This window comes from Lissotriton helveticus, chromosome 7, assembly GCF_964261635.1.
Source record: "Lissotriton helveticus chromosome 7, aLisHel1.1, whole genome shotgun sequence".
NCBI lineage: Eukaryota > Metazoa > Chordata > Amphibia > Caudata > Salamandridae > Lissotriton > Lissotriton helveticus.
Genome location: NC_136068.1, coordinates 528,825,567 through 528,846,190, shown reverse-complemented (window position 1 = coordinate 528,846,190; position 20,624 = coordinate 528,825,567). Strand labels below are relative to the sequence as shown.

At 45.2% G+C, this 20,624-nt stretch overlaps 1 long non-coding RNA gene across 1 annotated transcript in view; it reads right to left on the bottom strand.

The window, feature by feature from the left end:
• Positions 1 to 20,624, bottom strand: part of LOC144768714 (uncharacterized) — a 242,652-nt gene that overhangs the window by 104,494 nt on the left and 117,534 nt on the right. The window lies entirely within an intron of this gene.

The window sequence follows — 20,624 nt, the reverse complement described above, 5'->3', positions numbered from 1 at the left end:
AGAAAAAGTGGTGCGTGTTAAAAATAAAAAGCAAGCATTCATCAGTTGTGCATAAAAGTGCAGCAAGACAACAGCCTTCCCTGGAAAAAGGGACATTTTTACTTTGGAGTAGACAGTCACAAATGATTACATTGTATTCAGTTTTTTTAACATTTCTCCTAGACCAAATATTATATAGTAGTGAGTGGTGTATTCTAACATTCTTAAATGTACTTTGTAGGTGTAACATCTGGTGACGGGGCCAGCGCGGAGGTGGCTGTGTTGGGCGAGGACTCGGAGGACTCTGGGGAGGAGGCGGTGCAAGAGCCGGCGGACGGTCCTGTGGGGGTTCAAACGGTGGTGGCGGAAACAGGTAAGCTATATATTCCTTTCTTATTGAGATTGAAGACTGCATAGTGTGCTTTCTGCACGGGTGTATTACAAATCAACCAGGTAGTAGCCTCCTCGAAATGTACTTCGACTTAGCTGTGAAGTTTTTGGTGAGAAGAATCCCAATAAGTTCTTAGACGAACGTGATGGATGGGATGAACGAAAAGCGAAAGAAGGGTGTAAGTAAGTGGGACACGAAATTGTATGATGGCTGGCAAAGAAGAACGATATGTGTTTGCTTGGACCCCGAGGTGGCTTGGAAGGAAAGAATATGGTATGGTGCATGGCTGGGTCAATGATGAAGCAAGGATGGGTGGAAGGACAGCAGCCTGGGTGGGTGAAACAGAAACTGTATGTGTGCGTATACTTTGACTGAATGGATGCCTGGAGCATGGTATTCTCTGACTCTTAGATAGCACATGTGTATCTAGAGAGAGTAGATGGTCGCCAGATGAACTAAGTGTTACCTTGAAGAGCATGTACCACCGCACCCGCACGTCCGTTCCAGTGCAGGGAAGGCAAGGAAAAGGAATTGTAAATGTGTCCAGTACTACCATGAATAGTAGCAGTACTTTGTATTGCGTCTGCAATCACAGCATATATCTGGTTATTACGGTGGACACTCCGTACCTCTCTTAATAACTTTAGTTTGCTTGTAGTACGTCATTCATGTGTGGGTGTATCACTGTTCACTCAATATTAAGCAAAGCACCTAAAGTCATCCCATATGTCATCAAATACGTCCCATGTGAAGTGATAGATAATCAAATTAGTTGGCTTCTTCATTTTCCTTTTCTAGTACTCATTTGCACTGTAGGGTGAAAGGTAAATTAATTAAGCAGTAGCCCTTGTAACAGAGTATTCTCAGTGCCACCCGTAATAGAAAAGTAATAGCTTCACCACCTGCATGTACTGGACCGGTACAGTAACGCAAGTCTGTCTCACTCATCATGGTGTGCAACTTTTTTTCTCGGGTGCAAGTTCACTGTGCTGTCCATGTCATTCTGCCGGCTTGCATAAGATAACGTACCAATTTTCCTAAACAAGAGAGAAGAAGAAGAATAAGACTGGTGTACTGTCATAGTCGACTGTAATGGAAGTCCATAGTGGTCGTAGAATTTGTTCATTAAACTACCACTAATGTTAGAGCAAGGATGCAGAAGTGGGAGGTTACATAGATACTGTCCTCAATAGTTATGTACTGTGCTTTCAATTTGCTACTTGTACTGTGACCCATCTTTCGGCTCAATCACTTTGTGTTATTAATGCTAAGGAGCATTGGTTACAGACTATGTCTTTCTTTCTTCATATAGTTGCTCCTTCCAAATCAACAACACAGAGGGAGCAGGCTAGAATGGCCCGGCAACGGAGGCTGGAGGCCACTGTCGCCGAATATCGGCGGCTGGTGGCCCTGGAGGAGGAGGAGGACACGCAGTCGAGCGGTGCAACAACAACATCCTCGGCTGGGACCGCTGCATCCTCCTCCGTGACCCCACGGGACGCCAGCATGCGCAGTGCTCCAGCGGGACCGAGCCGGGCTAACAAAGCCAACCGCCACCGCCAAGCAACAGAAAAACCAGCTGCCCCCCACAGGAGCTGCAAGGAACGCCAACGCCGCCTACGAGTCCGAATGTCCAACCTGGAGCAGGAGGTCCAGAAGTATAAGAACTTGGTGAAGGGCCTCCGCTCCGAGCTTGCCACCCTCCGCAAGGAGTATGATGCCCATGCCGCAAAATGCACCAGCACCAGCACCCTCCAGTAGTGGAGTGTCCCTTGCCCTTTTTTTATAGACTTTTGGGGGGTGGGATTTGGGAGTTGGGATCGTTTTGGGACGTTTCAAAGACAATCGTTGGGGTTAGGGTGGGTCTTGAGGGAGATTATTTTGTTAGGGCTACATAAATATACATTTTTAAACTTTATCTGACCATACCTGTTTTTTACTGCTTTTCAGTCTGGTGGGTGGGGGACGGGGGTGTAACAGTAACGTTGTTTTCCTGAACAGTCGTAGGACTTTAGTAGTACAACCGTCAATCTCTTGTCTACTCCGAAATAATACTCCATTATACTACCTCCCACCAAACGCTTATCTTACCTGTAATTAGTGTTAGAAATTAGGGCTAGGCCCAGGGCTGGCTCCACGTGAAATGGGGATTAACGTTGTCAATCCTGGGCGGGTGACATTTCCTCATTGCGGTGGTACTAGTGGTGTGACACAGTGGCAGTTGCATGCCTATGGAAAAAAAGAAAACAAAACCTTGTTTGTCCTTACTGTAGCATTACAACGGTTACGGTACGATCGAGAATATAGCAGGTGACAGTACACTAGAACAGTGCCATAATGTAGCCTAACAAATGGTAAAGTATTTGCTTGCAAGTATAACTAGTACTTGCGTTAAATTTATTTGACATTGGCTACTACTACTAGAAGATATAGTACTGAAGCTGAGTAAGTCTAGAAGATATCCTCGTATTCCTTCACCAGCCTGTTGCTATGACCTTATCCTCCCCAGCAAGTGTGTGGAATTATTGATGTCATTTTAGTCAGACATCAAGCAAAACAACACAGCCCGGGGGAAGAGGGTTAGGGTTTGTAAAATGGATGGGAATGGGGGTTTCTTTTTGGGTAGGTTTTGTTGAGAGAAGAAAAAAAAACCAGAGCATGGACAAACAATAATTGAAGATAAAGACAATCTTTGGTTACAAACTAAAGCTAAGCACATGCAGTCACACTCATAGAATAAAACAATGGATACTGTATCTGTATTGCGTATGTTGTTGGAGTTGTCCTGTTGAATTTGGTAAGTAAGTTGCATGCAGCAAACAATTCCTCTTATTGGCGGCACTCCTCCATTCCAGCTGACGCTTCGTCCATCAATGTTGGTGACCACTGACAGAAGACACCCTGTCCACTGCCTGCCTGGCGGATGTTGACTGAAACCCGGCCTGTAATTATTGAACGGAAAACAGGAAGTGCTATTACAATACCACTGATAAATAAATAAAAGGTATGTACGCTGTGTGGTTCAAAAAGTGACACTTTGATTTCCCTAATAGACAGTACAATATTTTTGAAATTGCGTGCTCTGTCTGAGTCACCTTTTTAAGGATAAATAAGTATGGCCAAAATATTATAGCGGATCTTTCCCCTCAAGGTAGGTGTACTGTAAACTGTGTTTTAGAACAAAATTTGACCTTCCCAGCAATGCTCCCACCAAGACCCTTACTAAAGCCAGTCGCAAAAATGTAGAAGAACCCCAATCAGATCTCCAAAAACGATGCCTAGCAGAAAAATGGTTACAAAACGTACTTTGAAAGTAACAGTAGGCCCAAATACAGACCGTGGATTGTATTCAAACCACTTGCAAGCAAGCAAAAGTATCCATAGCCAGCATCGCTCCAACAGTGCTCTACAACACCAGAACTGCGTTGCAATAGAACCCCACGAAACACATGCAATCCTGCTGCTAGGGCTAACCCTAACGAACCCTAACTTACAAAAAGTGCCAAAACTGGTGTTTCCTTATGGATTTTGTCCAAAACACTTCTAGCCGGTATTAGACCTTCCCAGGAATGCCCCAGGCAAGACCCGCCAACCCACCCGGAAAAAACCACCCGACAACACCCCCAAACAGCGAAAAAGCTAAATCTCATACTTACAATATCTCTCGGCCTTCGGTCCAAACGTGGCGCTGTGCAGCTAGGTCATCATCATCATCAGCAATCATCATAACTCCTGTTTTCCACCACGGATTTCCTGAAAAGCAAATGCAATCAAGATTAGATTGTCGCAGCAGTGCTTCGACAGAGACCCCGGCCGCAACCCACCCACGAACAGCAGGAAGCCCCCCAAAACGCTACATTGAGCAAGATGACAGAAGAAATAGCAAAAAAAAGGCTGTTCCTTAAGGATTTTGTCCAAAACACTTCTATCCGGTATTAGACCTTCCCAGGAATGCCCCAGGCAAGACCCGCCAACCCACCCGGAAAAAACCACCCGACAACACCCCCAAACAGCGAAAAAGCTAAATCTCATACTTACAATATCTCTCGGCCTTCGGTCCAAACGCGGCGCTGTGCAGCTAGGTCATCATCAGCAATCATCATAACTCCTGTTTTCCACCACGGATTTCCTGAAAAGCAAATGCAATCAAGATTAGATTGTCGCAGCAGTGCTCTTCGACAGAGACCCCGGCCGCAACCCACCCACGAACAGCAGGAAGCCCCCCAAAACGCTACATTGAGCAAGATGACAGAAGAAATAGCAAAAAAAGGCTGTTCCTTAAGGATTTTGTCCAAAACACTTCTATCCGGTATTAGACCTTCCCAGGAATGCCCCAGGCAAGACCCGCCAACCCACCCGGAAAAAACCACCCGACAACACCCCCAAACAGCGAAAAATCTAAATCTCATACTTACAATATCTCTCGGCCTTCGGTCCAAACGCGGCGCTGTGCAGCTAGGTCATCATCAGCAATCATCATAACTCCTGTTTTCCACCACGGATTTCCTGAAAAGCAAATGCAATCAAGATTAGATTGTCGCAGCAGTGCTTCGACAGAGACCCCGGCCGCAACCCACCCACGAACAGCAGGAAGCCCCCCAAAACGCTACATTGAGCAAGATGACAGAAGAAATAGCAAAAAAAGGCTGTTCCTTAAGGATTTTGTCCAAAACACTTCTATCCGGTATTAGACCTTCCCAGGAATGCCCCAGGCTAGACCCGCCAACCCACCCGGAAAAAACCACCCGACAACACCCCCAAACAGCGAAAAAGCTAAATCTCATACTTACAATATCTCTCGGCCTTCGGTCCAAACGCGGCGCTGTGCAGCTAGGTCAGCATCAGCAATCATCATAACTCCTGTTTTCCACCACGGATTTCCTGAAAAGCAAATGCAATCAAGATTAGACTGTCGCAGCAGTGCTCCCAGACACCAAAAATCACCCACAAACACCCGGAACCCCGCCAAAGAGCACCCCAAAGGCAAGCAAGTCAGCAAAAACGGCAAGAAATTTCCACCTCATATTTGGTCCAAAACACTTTTGTCCATTATTAGAGCTTCACAGCAATGGGCCCAAATCCGTCAACTCACCCGCAAAGAAGTACAACACCCCCACAAGTGCTGAGTATTTCTTTATTGGGCGTAATCCAGCACTCTGCTTTGAGGGAAATCGCAGTCTGGAGGAGGAGGATAGAGGAGCATGTTCTTCAGAACTTGTGAACCTGAGGAATGTAGACTGCGGCACCTTCAAATCAATAAGCAAACAAGTGAAGACAGTTCTGATGATGGTCTTGTTTTTGGGATTAGGTGATTAAAGTTTGAATTAAATTAACTGTGCAAAACAAAGAAAGAGAGACACAAAGCACACAGGAATAAAAGTGAATAAGGACGAAAAAGAAAGTTCTTGATTGATTGTCTCATTTTCAGGGCTCGGTGTCAGGGAATAAGAACAAGATTTCGTCATCGTACTCTGCGAATTCAGGCTGGATGAGGTCAGTGCCACCGAACAGAGAACAAATCCCCTCATCTACGTTGCCGTCCTCCTCGTCTTCATGCGGCTTGCTTTCTCGTACTTTGTAATCTGGTGGTATGAGGTGCTGATTCATCTTGATCATTGTCAGCCGCTCCACATTTTTGGGCGAGAGGCGGCTCCGTTTGGGAGTTACAATGCCACCAGCAGCACTGAAAACACGTTCAGAAGACACACTTGCGAGTGGGCAAGACAAATAGTTTATAGCCAGGTTGGAGAGCTGTGGCCACAATTGTTTTTTGCCATGCCAATACTGCAATGGCTCATTATTAAGAAAGACCTCTGTTGAGTCATTCAGATAGTCCTGCACCATCGACTCAAGGTCATCAACGGTTCCTCCACTTTGCTTACTTTTTGCTGTGCCTGTGACATTTTTTCGAGAACCATACCCAAGCAAACTTAGCCAATCCTCTACAGCAGCCACTGTTGCTGTTGTGTGTGGTGCAGATGATCCAGTTGCCGGTGTCTTTAACGGCTGAGAGGTCACTTGTGCCCCAGCCACAGGTGCAGAAGTGGATTCTTGTGACTGGGGATGGCCTGCTGATGCTGATGCTGATGTACTGTCTTCTCCTTCAATAACCTGCCGTTCTTTTTCAAACCTCTTGGCTGACCAGGCTAACCAATGTTTGTACTTTTGAACATCTGCATCAGCAAAAGGAAAGAATGCTTCGCCTGCCAGCGCCTTTTTGTAGCGTGGATCCAGAATAGTAGCACAAATGTAATGCTGTTCTGACTTGATTTTTTGAAGACGTTCATCACCACGTAGGCGCTCTAATAATTTCGCAGACAAAATAAAATGGTCTTTTTTTTTCATCTTTTTCAAACTCAGAAGACACCGCCATCAGTTGGTGCTCCAGCATGCACAACAATGGGATAGCTTTTCCCAAATTACAGTCCTCCTGGCTGACTGCACGCGTGAAGAACTCAAAAGGACGAAGCATGTCTGTCAGGCTTTTAACTATGTCCCATTGCGCCGCACCCAACCGCATGTCCTCCTTCTGAGATGTACCCTCTGTGAAGAAATAGTGATCGAGTACCGTATACTGCTCATACAGACGCTCAAGCATGTAGAAGGTTGAGTTCCAACGTGTTGCCACCTCCTGGATGAGTGCTTTCACTGGCATTTGACGTTCAAGTAGCAGTCTCCTCAGATGCTTCCGGGCCTTAAAATAATGGCTGAAATGGTTGCACATTTTGCGGCAGGTGGCCATTACCTCGAACGCTGGACTGTGTTTATCACTCAAGAATTTTTGAACTACCAGGTTGATACAGTGCGCCAAACACGGCACTCTAAAATAGTGACCCTGCCACATAGCCTTAACTACATTGGCGCCATTATCCGTGGAAACATAACCAATCTTGCGTTTTTGGGGGGATAGCATTTTCAAGATCTTTTTGTCAAACTCTTCCAAAATGTTTTCTGCTGTGTGACTTTTCTCCAAGCCAAACATGGCTAGTGTTGCATGTTTCCGAGCAGCTTTGAAAACTTTGTCCGGGTCAACACCTGCGTTTAGCTTTGCTTTAACACCTGAAAAAGAGACCCAGTGTGCAGTGATGCACATGTAATCAGCGCCTGCGCCACTGGTCCACATGTCTGTTGTCAGATGTATTGTGTGAACAGCACTCTTCTGCAAAGCTGCCCCAATCGCCTCCAGCACATCTTCATGTAGTGCTGGAACCGCAACTCTGGCAAAATAGAACCGGCTAGGAACCTTCCATTTAGGGCAGAGCGTTGCCACTAATTCTAGAAAACCTACCGCTTCTACAAAAGAAAAAGGGAGAAGGTCCACAGCTAGCATTTTAGCCAGCTTAGTGTTATACAGACGCGTCAGTGGGTGGTTGCGTTCATATGGCACGTCTGAAGTAAGCATTGTTCTAATGTTGCCCTGGACCAAGCATTTACGGGCTGATAATGACTTCGTTGACCCAATTTTGCTCGCTGGTGAACTTTTGTGCGTTGGTGTCTGAGTCGCTCCAACACTCTTAGTGTGCCTCACATTGGGTGTGCTGCTGACAGGGGTACTGGGTGTAAGGGAAGTGTTTGACACGTCTTCTTCCTCCTCGTCATCATCAGATGAAACATCAACGTTTCCTTGAATTCGGCCTTTCTTGATCGCATCTAGGTGCGCAAACCATTTGACAGTGTGCTGTCTCCTAAGATGACCTCTCTGGCCTCCGGTACCATAGTTGGTACCTGGCTTACCACAACTAACTGCTTGCTTACAAATGGTACAAATGGCAAACTTTGGATTTTTGGGACAAACAGTAAAGAAGTCCCAAACTGGCGACTTGAAGTGTCTGTGGGACATGGAGGAGGCGGCGATACTGGTGGTGGTGGTCATGAAGCTAATGCCAGATGAAGTGGAGGATCTGGATTGCCCAACTTTTGTACGTTTGGCACTTTCACCGCCACTAATTAAGGTCGAGGTTGACGGAGGTCTCTTCTTGCCAGAAAGAAATATGGAAGCGGGACGAGTTGGTGTACTACTTAACTCCAATGATTGTGGTGTTTCCACTGCCTCCTCATCGACAACATCATCATCATCATCACGCTCAGCAGCTCTTCGGGCTAGGGTCAAAATGTCTGTTTGCTGCATGCCCGCTGGGGCTGCAGTGACCTTTATGATGACTGGGTCGTCGTTGGCAGAGTCTTCATCAGCAGCAGTATCCGCCACTTCTTGTTGAGCCTCATCACACTCCATAACTCTGAGACGAGCTTCCTTTTACGCTTAAGTACCTTTGTTGGATCATGGTGTGCCTCACTCTCAGACGGCTGTGGTGCTGGTTCCCAAGTTTGATCCGTATCATCAGAAGGAGGTGTGCTTGAAGAGGATGTAGACACCACCCTTGATCTCTTCCTTGCTAGGGGTGTGGAAGACAATGAAGGATCATCAGGAGGAGTGGCTTCCTCAAATGATACCTCGCCTTGATTGTCGATTTCCTGATGTGCCCCTACTTCGGGAGGAACAACTATTGTGGGCACTTGTGACCCTCCATGCACCTCTGCTTGCGCATCTCCTTGCGCTGCCTCTCCTTCCACATGTACTTGGGCTTGTACTTGCACATGTGATTGTTGTTGCGGCTGTGGTTGTTCAACACTCGTCAGATGAGCTACAACAACCTGTGTTGATTGAGGGACATTGCTGCTGCTTTCTTGCGATGAGCCAACATCACTGGTCGATGGTGATTGAAGAACTATATTGGCTGCCTCTGCAGCACTCAAGGGCTTGGACTTAAGTTGGCGTGGTGGTGGTGGTGGCACTGAGCCCAATGGAGCGGGGGTGCTGCTGCCAGCTTGGTCCCCAGCAGATCCCGCTGCTGCTGCTGCAGGCATACTTTTTTTTTTACTCCCAAAAAAAGGGGCGGGCGGCACACCAGTGTCCTTGGTAACTTGCTTCTTCTGCTCCTTACTGGCACCTTTCTTACTAGAGGAGCTACGGGTTACTTTTTTTGGGGCCATCTTCTTCAGAGCAGGTCAGCAGGCAGCAGTTGCACGAGTTGCAGAGGGTTCTGTGTCCAGACGTGACGTTGCGTGACGTTATGCTGCACACACACACCGCTGCAGGACTTCTTCCTGGCACTGGTGGTTCTCTTGAGTCTTCTTGTGAACCTAAAAGCAATGGAAGACAGAGGAACATCAGTTCAGTTATACACCCCAAAAAATCGACAAAACACAGAAAAATGAGCACAATCCCATGCCATCCATGATGTTTACATTGAAGACACCCCACAGAAAGACTAGGGACATGCAAGTATGCAACACTCACTACCCCTGGGCATAATAGATGAAAAGTAGGCAAAATAAGTGCAGGCCTCAGACACTGCCTCTCCTCAAAATGGCCCATTACACCCCAAGCACATGTTGCCTGTACCAGCCAGCACTCAAGATGGCCACCACCACCACCCACATGGCCAGTCCACATCAACAGTACACCCCCAAAAAACAGAAAAACAGCCAGAAATCACCACAATCCAATGCCATCCATGATGTTTACATTAAAGAGAGTGAGACCACACCACAGGCACACTCAGTCCATGCACCACCACCCCTGGGCAAAAGGCCACACCAGCAGCCCCCCAAAAACGACAAAAAACAATAAAATAAGCACAATCCCAGCCCATCCATGGCCTCAATTATGTTTAAATTCAAGAAGACACCCCACAGAAAGACTAGGCCCATGCAACACTCACCACCCCTGGGCAAAGGGCCCCACCAGCAGGCCCAAAAAAACGACAAAAAACAATAAAATCAGCACAATCCCAGCCCATCCATGGCCTCAATGATGTTTAAATTCAAGAAGACACCCCTCAGAAACACTAGGCCCATGCAACACTCACTACCCCTGGGCATAATGGATGAAAAGTAGGCAAAATAAGTGCAGGCCTCAGACACTGCCTCTCCTCAAAATGGCCCCTTACACCCCAAGCACATGTTGCCTGTACCAGCCAGCACTCAAGATGGCCACCACCACCACCCACATGGCCAGTCCACATCAACAGTACACCCCCAAAAAACAGAAAAACAGCCAGAAATCACCACAATCCAATGCCATCCATGATGTTTACATTAAAGAGAGTGAGACCACACCACAGGCACACTCAGTCCATGCACCACCACCCCTGGGCAAAAGGCCACACCAGCAGCCCCCCAAAAACGACAAAAAACAATAAAATAAGCACAATCCCAGCCCATCCATGGCCTCAATTATGTTTAAATTCAAGAAGACACCCCACAGAAAGACTAGGCCCATGCAACACTCACCACCCCTGGGCAAAGGGCCCCACCAGCAGGCCCAAAAAAACGACAAAAAACAATAAAATCAGCACAATCCCAGCCCATCCATGGCCTCAATGGTGTTTAAATTCAAGAAGACACCCCTCAGAAACACTAGGCCCATGCAACACTCACTACCCCTGGGCATAATGGATGAAAAGTAGGCAAAATAAGTGCAGGCCTCAGACACTGCCTCTCCTCAAAATGGCCCCTTACACCCCAAGCACATGTTGCCTGTACCAGCCAGCACTCAAGATGGCCACCACCACCACCCACATGGCCAGTCCACATCAACAGTACACCCCCAAAAAACAGAAAAACAGCCAGAAATCACCACAATCCAATGCCATCCATGATGTTTACATTAAAGAGAGTGAGACCACACCACAGGCACACTCAGTCCATGCACCACCACCCCTGGGCAAAAGGCCACACCAGCAGCCCCCCAAAAACGACAAAAAACAATAAAATAAGCACAATCCCAGCCCATCCATGGCCTCAATTATGTTTAAATTCAAGAAGACACCCCACAGAAAGACTAGGCCCATGCAACACTCACCACCCCTGGGCAAAGGGCCCCACCAGCAGGCCCAAAAAAACGACAAAAAACAATAAAATCAGCACAATCCCAGCCCATCCATGGCCTCAATGGTGTTTAAATTCAAGAAGACACCCCGCAGAAACACTAGGCCCATGCAACACTCACTACCCCTGGGCATAATGGATGAAAAGTAGGCAAAATAAGTGCAGGCCTCAGACACTGCCTCTCCTCAAAATGGCCCCTTAGACCCCAAGCACATGTTGCCTGTACCAGCCAGCACTCAAAATGGCCACCACCACCACCCACATGGCCAGTCCACATCAACAGTACACCCCCAAAAAACAGAAAAACAGCCAGAAATCACCACAATCCAATGCCATCCATGATGTTTACATTAAAGAGAGTGAGACCACACCACAGGCACACTCAGTCCATGCACCACCACCCCTGGGCAAAAGGCCACACCAGCAGCCCCCCAAAAACGACAAAAAACAATAAAATAAGCACAATCCCAGCCCATCCATGGCCTCAATTATGTTTAAATTCAAGAAGACACCCCGCAGAAACACTAGGCCCATGCAACACTCACTACCCCTGGGCATAATGGATGAAAAGTAGGCAAAATAAGTGCAGGCCTCAGACACTGCCTCTCCTCAAAATGGCCCCTTACACCCCAAGCACATGTTGCCTGTACCAGCCAGCACTCAAGATGGCCACCACCACCACCCACATGGCCAGTCCACATCAACAGTACACCCCCAAAAAACAGAAAAACAGCCAGAAATCACCACAATCCAATGCCATCCATGATGTTTACATTAAAGAGAGTGAGACCACACCACAGGCACACTCAGTCCATGCACCACCACCCCTGGGCAAAAGGCCACACCAGCAGCCCCCCAAAAACGACAAAAAACAATAAAATAAGCACAATCCCAGCCCATACATGGCCTCAATTATGTTTAAATTCAAGAAGACACCCCACAGAAAGACTAGGCCCATGCAACACTCACCACCCCTGGGCAAAGGGCCACACCAGCAGGCCCAAAAAAAGGAGAAAAATCAGCACAATCCCAGCCCATCCATGGCCTCAATGGTGTTTAAATTCAACAAAGCAGTTGTATCATGCACCCCTAACCAACCCTGGTCCTACTGGATACTGTGGCTACCCACAATATAATGTATTGAATGTTCTGAAAAAGTTGCAAAATTTTACTTGCAGCAACTGTAATGCCCCAAACAAACTTACTTGTGAAAGTTGATTTCTAATCCAAAAGTGATCCAAAGACAGTCAAAAAGGACTCAAATCCACAATATCCAGCAGCACCCACAAAAAGTAATCCTTCCAGCTCCAGATCCAAATGAAAGTGACCAGGAGATGGACAAAGCACTGGGAGGAGCCTGCTGGACAGGAACAGGAAGTTGGAGACTGTGGGGCACTTCCTTCCTCCCCCCCCCCCAAAAATGGACTCCTTGCAAAAAAAAGGCCATGCAAATGTCAACCTGAGGAGTGATTCTGATAAAAATCATAATTTTCTGAAGGTTTATCCTGTTTGCTGGTGATTTTCTTGTGCAGAATTGCAAAAGCTCTATTTCGCGAGTGCCGCAACTACGTGTTCGCAATTGCGAACTCTCGCGAGGTGTGCTGTGCAAGGTGGCAAGCCGCGATTACGTATTCGCGGGCGCCAAACTCCCGCGGGATCACGCAGCAAGATCCAAAATGGCGCGGCACTCGCAAAGAAAAACAACTCGGCAAACGCTAAATGACGGAAAGTGAACGCCGTGCACCACGCCGCGCGCCGCAACCAAGCAAAAAATCCGCCGCGTGCGGATTCACGGATTTTCGACAAATTCGCGAGAGTTCGCGGATTGCGAATTTGCCGAAAATCCGAAAAATCCGCGATCGGAGCGGATTTTACGCCCATGCTTAATTGTGAAGTTCATTAGCAAAGTTTTCAGTATTGTCCTTTCTGCCACCACGGACTTCCTTCCTTGAACCACTCTTTGCGCTAGGCTTTAGGTGCCTTTGTCAGTTCAATTTCTTGTATCAGTTTTGTTACCTTGGTCATAAATTTAACTCCCCGACATGCCAAGATGGATGATGTGCCTCCTAGCCAGCTTGTCACTGCTTGCCGGCAGTTGCGGATCTTTAACGTGATAAAGATGGCACGTAGGTACCGTCTTCTTAGAGCTAGTAGAGCTGGACATGCACATAGCGGATGCGTCAAAGTTTCCTTCTGCTGTCCACACAGTCTACAGTTGGGACTTTCGACTTGATGTTTCCAAGAGGGCCTTAAATCCTTTGAGTAGTGCATGCCCATTCGGTAAGCTACAAAAGCTTTTTTTAAATGTTGACTGTAATGTGAGGCTAAGTATCCCTGTGGTTTTTGATGGGTGTAAGAGTTGACTACTGTCCATGCGTGTCGCCTTTTCGTTAAAGATATTTTGTCTTCTAAGAAGGAATTCCTTTTTGCTGACCCATTGGTTACTTTACAGAAGTGCACTTGGTCTATTGTTTTTTCCATACTTCTTGCAGATTCAATGTGGTCAAACAGGTGGTAAGGTAGCTTACCCATAAGGTGGTGTTAGGCTGGTTTTCCTGATAATTTATTTCCTTCCAGCAGATGTTGTCCATTGACTCGGTTGGGGCAGAACGAATGTTTTGACACAGTTTTGCAAACATGGACATTGACCGGAATTTTTGGTTCTGCAAGCCAAATTCGAGGCAGACTTGGGCGGGCGCGGCTGATTGCGGCAGATTAAACACTACTTTGTAGATTTTGTTTTGTAGGTTGTTTAAAATGTTTGCCTCCCCTCCTAGCCACGTGGTTAACCCATATGACAAAGTAGGTATTATTTGTGAAGCCATTACTTTTAGTGAGTGAGTATAGTTCGGGCCAGCCATTTTTTGTTGCAGTTGCCTGTACGCGTAGATTAATGATTGGGCCTTCCCTTTTAATACCAAAAAGTGCTTCTTTTTTAAATTCCCTTGCTCAAGGGTCATCCCCAAATACTTATATGAGTCCTGTTCTTCTAGGACTGAGTTGTTGATTGACCATTTAAAGTTCAATTTCTTCCCCTCCACTACCCGTAGCATATTGTTTTTTCTTTGTTCAGCTCCAAATTTTCTTGTGCTAAATAAGACGATAACATATTTACTAAGGCCTATTAGTGTTTTGCTTAGTAGTACTATATCGTATGGATACTGCATAATTGGAAATAAAATGTTGCCTAGTTTCGGGGCGTTACTCTCGATTTTTTCTAGATTGCATCCGATGTCTGCTAAGTATAAGTTAAAACGGCTGGGGGCTAGGACACAGCCTTGTTTTAAGCCGTCCTGGGTCTCGATTTTTTTTGTTAGGCTGATCCCGTTCCCCTGTTTTACCTTTGCCCATGTATCGCTGTACAGGCTGATTTATTGCGTTTATTAATTTTTCCGGCAGCCCCCATTTTCTTAACTTTCCCCAGAGTCTTGGCCTACTTACATGGTCGAAGGCTGCTTTTATATCGACAAAACACCCGTATAGTCGTTGGTTCTTTTTTTTGGCATTCTCCATTAGCAGACCCAAGGTGGTCAAATTTGTGGTCGTCCCCATCCCTTGTCTAAATCCAATTTGGAAGCTAGGGATTATGTTAATGGATTTTGCCCAGTCTTGCCGCTCTTCCAAGAGGCACGAAGCATAGAGCTTGGCTTCAACGTCGATTAAGGAAATCAACCTGTAATTCCCTGGATGTTTTCGATCCCCTTACTTATGAATTGGTTGAATGAGGTTTCCTTTCCATGAAACAGGTATGTTTCCCTTTGTAAAAATATGGTTGAATAACACTGTTAAGTGTTCGGCCCAAAAATATTCGTTGGTTTTAAATACTGCAGTTGGAAGACCGTTTGGTCCAGGAGCCCACTCTGCTTTGAGTTTTTTAATTAGCATTTTTTAGCGGGTGCGGGTAGTCAGAGTGTCGTGGTAGAAAACGTCTTTTTCAGGGTTAGCGTTTTCATGCATTCTTTCACTAGCGCATCTGATTTTTAGGATATCATGTTCGGTATTAGTTGATAGACCTCGTTTATTTTCGTTTCTATGTGGTTCCTTTTTTAGATAAAGGTTCTTCACATAATCTCCCCAGGTCCTGTCCCCGATTCCGGGGTCCTGTTGCAGTACTACACCTGAGTTTAGATCATTAATGATGGCCCAAAAGTCTTGGGAGTTTGATTTTTGGCTTGTCAACAGTAGTTTTTCCCAGATCGATTCTTTATATTGTGCCTTCGCCGCCCATAGCTTTTTCCGGTATTTTTTTCTCATGCTTTTAATGACATTGTTGTTTAGTTTGTTTCCATGTGCGGCCGATCTTTGTTGGGTCTTTAATGCCCTGGCTAGTTTTCTCTTTTCAAGTCTTAATTCGGAGTTGAACCATGGTACTGACTTTACTTTTCCATCTCTTTTCACCCCTGGCAGAACTGAGTGCTTTTCCTTCTGGTCCTCTAATAAATTTTCCCAGTTGGTTACGGGGTCTCCATGTTCTAAGCTCCCGAGTTTAGTCACAAAGTTACTGGCTGTGGACTGGATGTTCTTTGTTTCTCCTCCCCTCCACTTTATTTTCCGGAGGTTGAATTTTTCTGGTTGTAGCAGTAGCGAGCATAATTTTTCAGCACTTGGTACTGCGAGGATCATCCATATGATTTGTGGGAAATGATCACTTTCCAAGTGCTGGACTATTGAGTATTCCACTATAGAATGTATTACACTGGCACTTACAATTGTAAAGTCTATAGTAGATTTCACCTTTTCACTCATATAGGTGGGTACCGGCAAAGAGTTACCATTTTTTTTGCTTTTTAGGATTGTGTAGTAATTCACAACACAAAAGTAGTAAATGGAAGAAATGTTTTAATGTTGGCTTCCGCTAGCACGACACACAGCAGTCAGTACGTAAAATGGCGGACAATCACCCAGACCAACTGTCAAAGCCTGCATACGTAAGCGGGCAGCACGAGACCGGTGCCTCGCGCTATGTACAAAGAGAGCGCGAGGCAAGCTGGCTCACTACATATCTCCTTTCCTTAAACAGAGAAAGAAGAAGAAGTAGATACAGAGATAAAACACATGAACAGGTCATAGAAGGAAGAGAGGATCAGCGACGGAATCTAATGGGAACTCTGATGGCTCTAGTGATCCTTCTCACCATGGAGTATTGAGGAACAGAAGGCCGTACATTGAAATCACATGGGGAATTGTCACTTGAAACACTTTTAGCATCATTAGAGTTCAACAGATCGTTTTCAACATTTTTTACTTTTACCACTTTGCTAACATTCCACCAGTGCTGTCCATTGACACGAACAGCACTACCACAGACTTTGTCAACCACAACAATCTCACCAAACTTAGCTTCACCTTTTTTACAAACCCTTGTTTCTTTATCCTTATACAGTCCCCCACAGCAAATGCTCTGTTCTTCACCCGTTTCCTTTCATCAAAGTATTCTTTCTGTTTTGACTGTACTTTTTCATTTCTTTTTCTGACTTGTTCATCAATTTCTTGGGGAGAAGAGTGGGATTTGAACCATTTAGACATCCATGCAGGTCTAAATTCTGTGCATGGTTTCCTGCCCCTAAGCAATTCAAAAGGAGACACTCCTGTAGACGAATGTGGGGTGGTCCTGTAGAACCATAGCATAGCCCTCACACTCTGGGGAACAGCTTTGTTGTGTTGAATAGCCCATTTAACACAATCACCTATAACTCTTTTGAGTCTTTCTACAAGGCCATTGGTTTGTGGGTGGTAAAGGGAACTTCTGTAGTGGGTGATGGCAGTCTCTTTAAAGAATTCTTCCACCTCAGTGGACACAAACTGTACCCCATTATCGGATATGATGGAAAGAGGAAACCCTTCTCTCATGAAAATTTCTTTCATGAAGTCAATGATCTCTTTAGAGTCAACTTTGGAGACAAATTTAGCTTCTGGCCACTTAGTGTAATAATCCATCAGCACAATGGCAAATTTGCATTGGTGGGGCAAACTGTGGAAGGGTCCTAACACATCAATGCCAAGTTTCTCCCACGGAGCACCAGGAAGAGATATGGGCGTGAGCGGGGAACTGGCTGTACGAAAACTTTTGTCACTAGAAGAACAAACTGTGCATTCTTGCACCATCGCATCAATATCTTTATCCATCTGTGGCCACCAGAAATACTCTCTTACTCTGCGTTTGGTGAGTGTGGCTCCAAGATGCCCTTCATGGGCCTTGGCTAACAGTGTGGTTCTAATACTTTCTGGGGGTACCAGTTTCTCAATTCTGAAAACTAGACCATCTTCAATGGAGAGTTCATCACTCACCTTCACGTAAGGTTGTAGATCCACACCCACATTCCTTTCTCTCGGCCAACCCTGGACAATGTACTTTTTCACCTCTTTTAAAACTTGATCACTTTCTAGATCTTCCCTCCAATGTTCTTGTCCTACAGAACATACATGTGGCAATTCAACACTGGCAATGATACAGTCTTCATCATCATCATAACAACAATCATCATTACTTAGCATGGTCTTGTTAGTAGACGGAGGTAAGCGTGACAAAGCATCTGCTCTCCCATTTTTTCCCCCAGCTATGTGGACAACATCAAAATTGTATTGTAGTAACTTAGATGCAAGGCGTGCAATGCGGGGAGTTGCACTTCGACCTTTTGTGTTACCTAAAATGGACACTAAAGGCTTATGGTCTGTTTGAAGTGTGAATTTACACCCCCACAGATAATTCTTAAACTTTTCAATGCCCCACCAACATGCCAGGAGCTCCTTCTCAATCACAGAGTAATGGGTTTCTGCCTCTCTAAGTACTCTGGACGCAAACCCAACAGTATGTTCATTAGGACCAACATCTTGTGTCAACACTGCGCCCAAACCATAGTTGCTGGCATCAACCGTCAAAGTGCAAGGAACATCCTGTACAAAAGCTTTCAAGGCACTAACAGTGCACAATTTTCCTTTGATCCATTCAAATGCTAACTTACACTCTTCATCCCACACAAATTCATTTTTGTCTTGTAACAACTTTGAAATGGGGCGAATGTTGGTGGCATAGTCTTGGATGAAACGTGAATAAAACTCTGTCAGGCCTAAAAGTGATTTTACACCTGCTTTGTCTTTTGGAGCAGATGCGTCTACGATTGCTTGAACCAAACTCGGTTTTGGTGTGACGCCTTCGCTTGAAATGGTGTGGCCCAGATATTCCACACTGTCTTTAGAGAACACACACTTATCTCTCTTCAGTACGACTCCATGCTCTTGAAAGATTGACAAAATTTTGGACAACACAATGTCATGTTCCTGTTGATCCTTAGCATATATAAGGACATCATCTTGAAATATAGCAACATTTTTGATTCCTTTGAGAAGATTGACCATGACCCTCTGAAAGACAGAGGCTGCCGACGCCAGGCCAAAAGGCATACGGCAGAATTGAAACAATCCAGATGGTGTGTTAAACGCAGTGAAGTGGCGTGAATCCTTGTCGAGTTCGATTTGGTGATATGCAGAGGCCAAGTCAAGTTTGGTGAAGACCTTAGCCCCCGCAACTACACCTAGCATTTCCGTGATATTGGGTAATGGGTGCGAGTCCACCCAAATCACTTTGTTTAGACTGCGCAGATCAATGCAGATTCTGAGTTCATTGTTTTTTTTTCTTGCTACAACTAAAGCCGAAGACCAATCCGACGATTCAATCGGTTCGATTACTCCTCTTTTTTGCATAGGTAGGAGTTCTTTTTCCAGATCATTGCGGATGCTGAAGGGTATACTCCTTATTTTGTGCTTGACAGGCACAGCATCATTCTTAACCTTTATCTTGTGCTTGAACCCCTTGATCTTTCCAAGTTCACCAGAAAACACTTTTGGGTATTTATTGAGAAGTTCTTCCACATGTGTTTGATCACGAACTACTAAGATTTGTTCTTTTGCTCCAGGACGCAGCATCATGCTGAACAAACCTTGACGGAACCATCCAAGAATGTCCAACCCATTGACAGCCACATATATTTTTCCGTATATGTGCCTGTTCTTGAACACCAAGACATCCTCAAAATACCCTAGAAGATCGATGCTCTTTCCTTCATAGGATACTGGTTCTCGATCTGGTGGTTGCAAAGGTCTGTTTCCCCATTTTTTTTTTAATAAAGATTCACTGATCATTGTGATCCTGGCACCTGAATCTACTAAAAGTCTCAAATTTTTATCTCCGACACCAATGATCGCATAAGGATCAACACAGTCATTGGGATCACCAGTTATTATGTCTCCTTCTTTTACCACCAGAACCATCTCTTTAAGTTCGCAGAGAGTGTCATCACTGTCACTGTCACTCGACTCCTTAACACATGCGACTTGGCTTGGACTTTTCTTGTTTGTCTGGCATACTTTGTCAAAATGCCCCAACTTCCCACATTTTCGACATGTGGCATTCCTCGCGGGACAAGGCCTTCCACTTCTAGCATGTGAAGGATAACCACACCTGAAGCAGATGTCAGTCCTTTTGAAAAAATTATTCTGTTGAAATTCTTTTTTCTTCACCATATTTTTAAAGCGAACAGGAGTCACCATTTCAACATTTTTACTCTCAAGTTCTCTGATGGAAGATTGTGATGTCTCTATGCTTTTAGCTATGCGGATGGATTCATCTAAAGATGGATTTTCCAAGGATAACAACTTTTGTCTGATGGACTTATCTAGGCATTTACTAATGAATTGATCACGCACAAGTTGTTCACTGAAATTTTCAAATTCGCATTCAGCTACCATTTTCCTCAAAGCGGTGATATACGTGTCAACATCTTCCTCTGTTTTTTGCGCTCTCTTAAAGAATTTATGTCTTAATACAACGACACTGGGTTGCTTGTCATACCTTATCTTCAGTTTTCTAACAGTGTTCTGATACTCATCAGTTTCTTCCCCACCCTCATCAACAACATCAGGTAAATGTTTGAGAGTTTCTCTTCCTTCAAACCCCAGTGAGTGAAGAAGTAAAAATCTTTTCCTTTCTGCTCTAAACCTATGCGCTCCGATGGCACCCAAATAGTTCTCAAATGCATCAAACCATTTTCTCCAAGCCACAGGTGGTTCCCCTGGCGTATCTAAGAAAGGAGGCGGAGGTTGAATTGACTGCATCATTGCTTATTTTAATAAGAGAGCAAGTAGTAGTACGTATGTCACTGCAGTTTCTTTTGTTGACACCCTGCTGATAAATTATTGTTCAAAAACAATGGTGGAACACCATCAATTGTACATGAAAAGGTCCGTTTACAGGACCAGACGATGTCAGTGTTCTTTATAATGCGTGATATATTTCAATCTTAAATGTCAACTGCCTTTTAGTTATATTGTATGATCGAAATTGGTCAAATATGTCGTGCTATAGCTT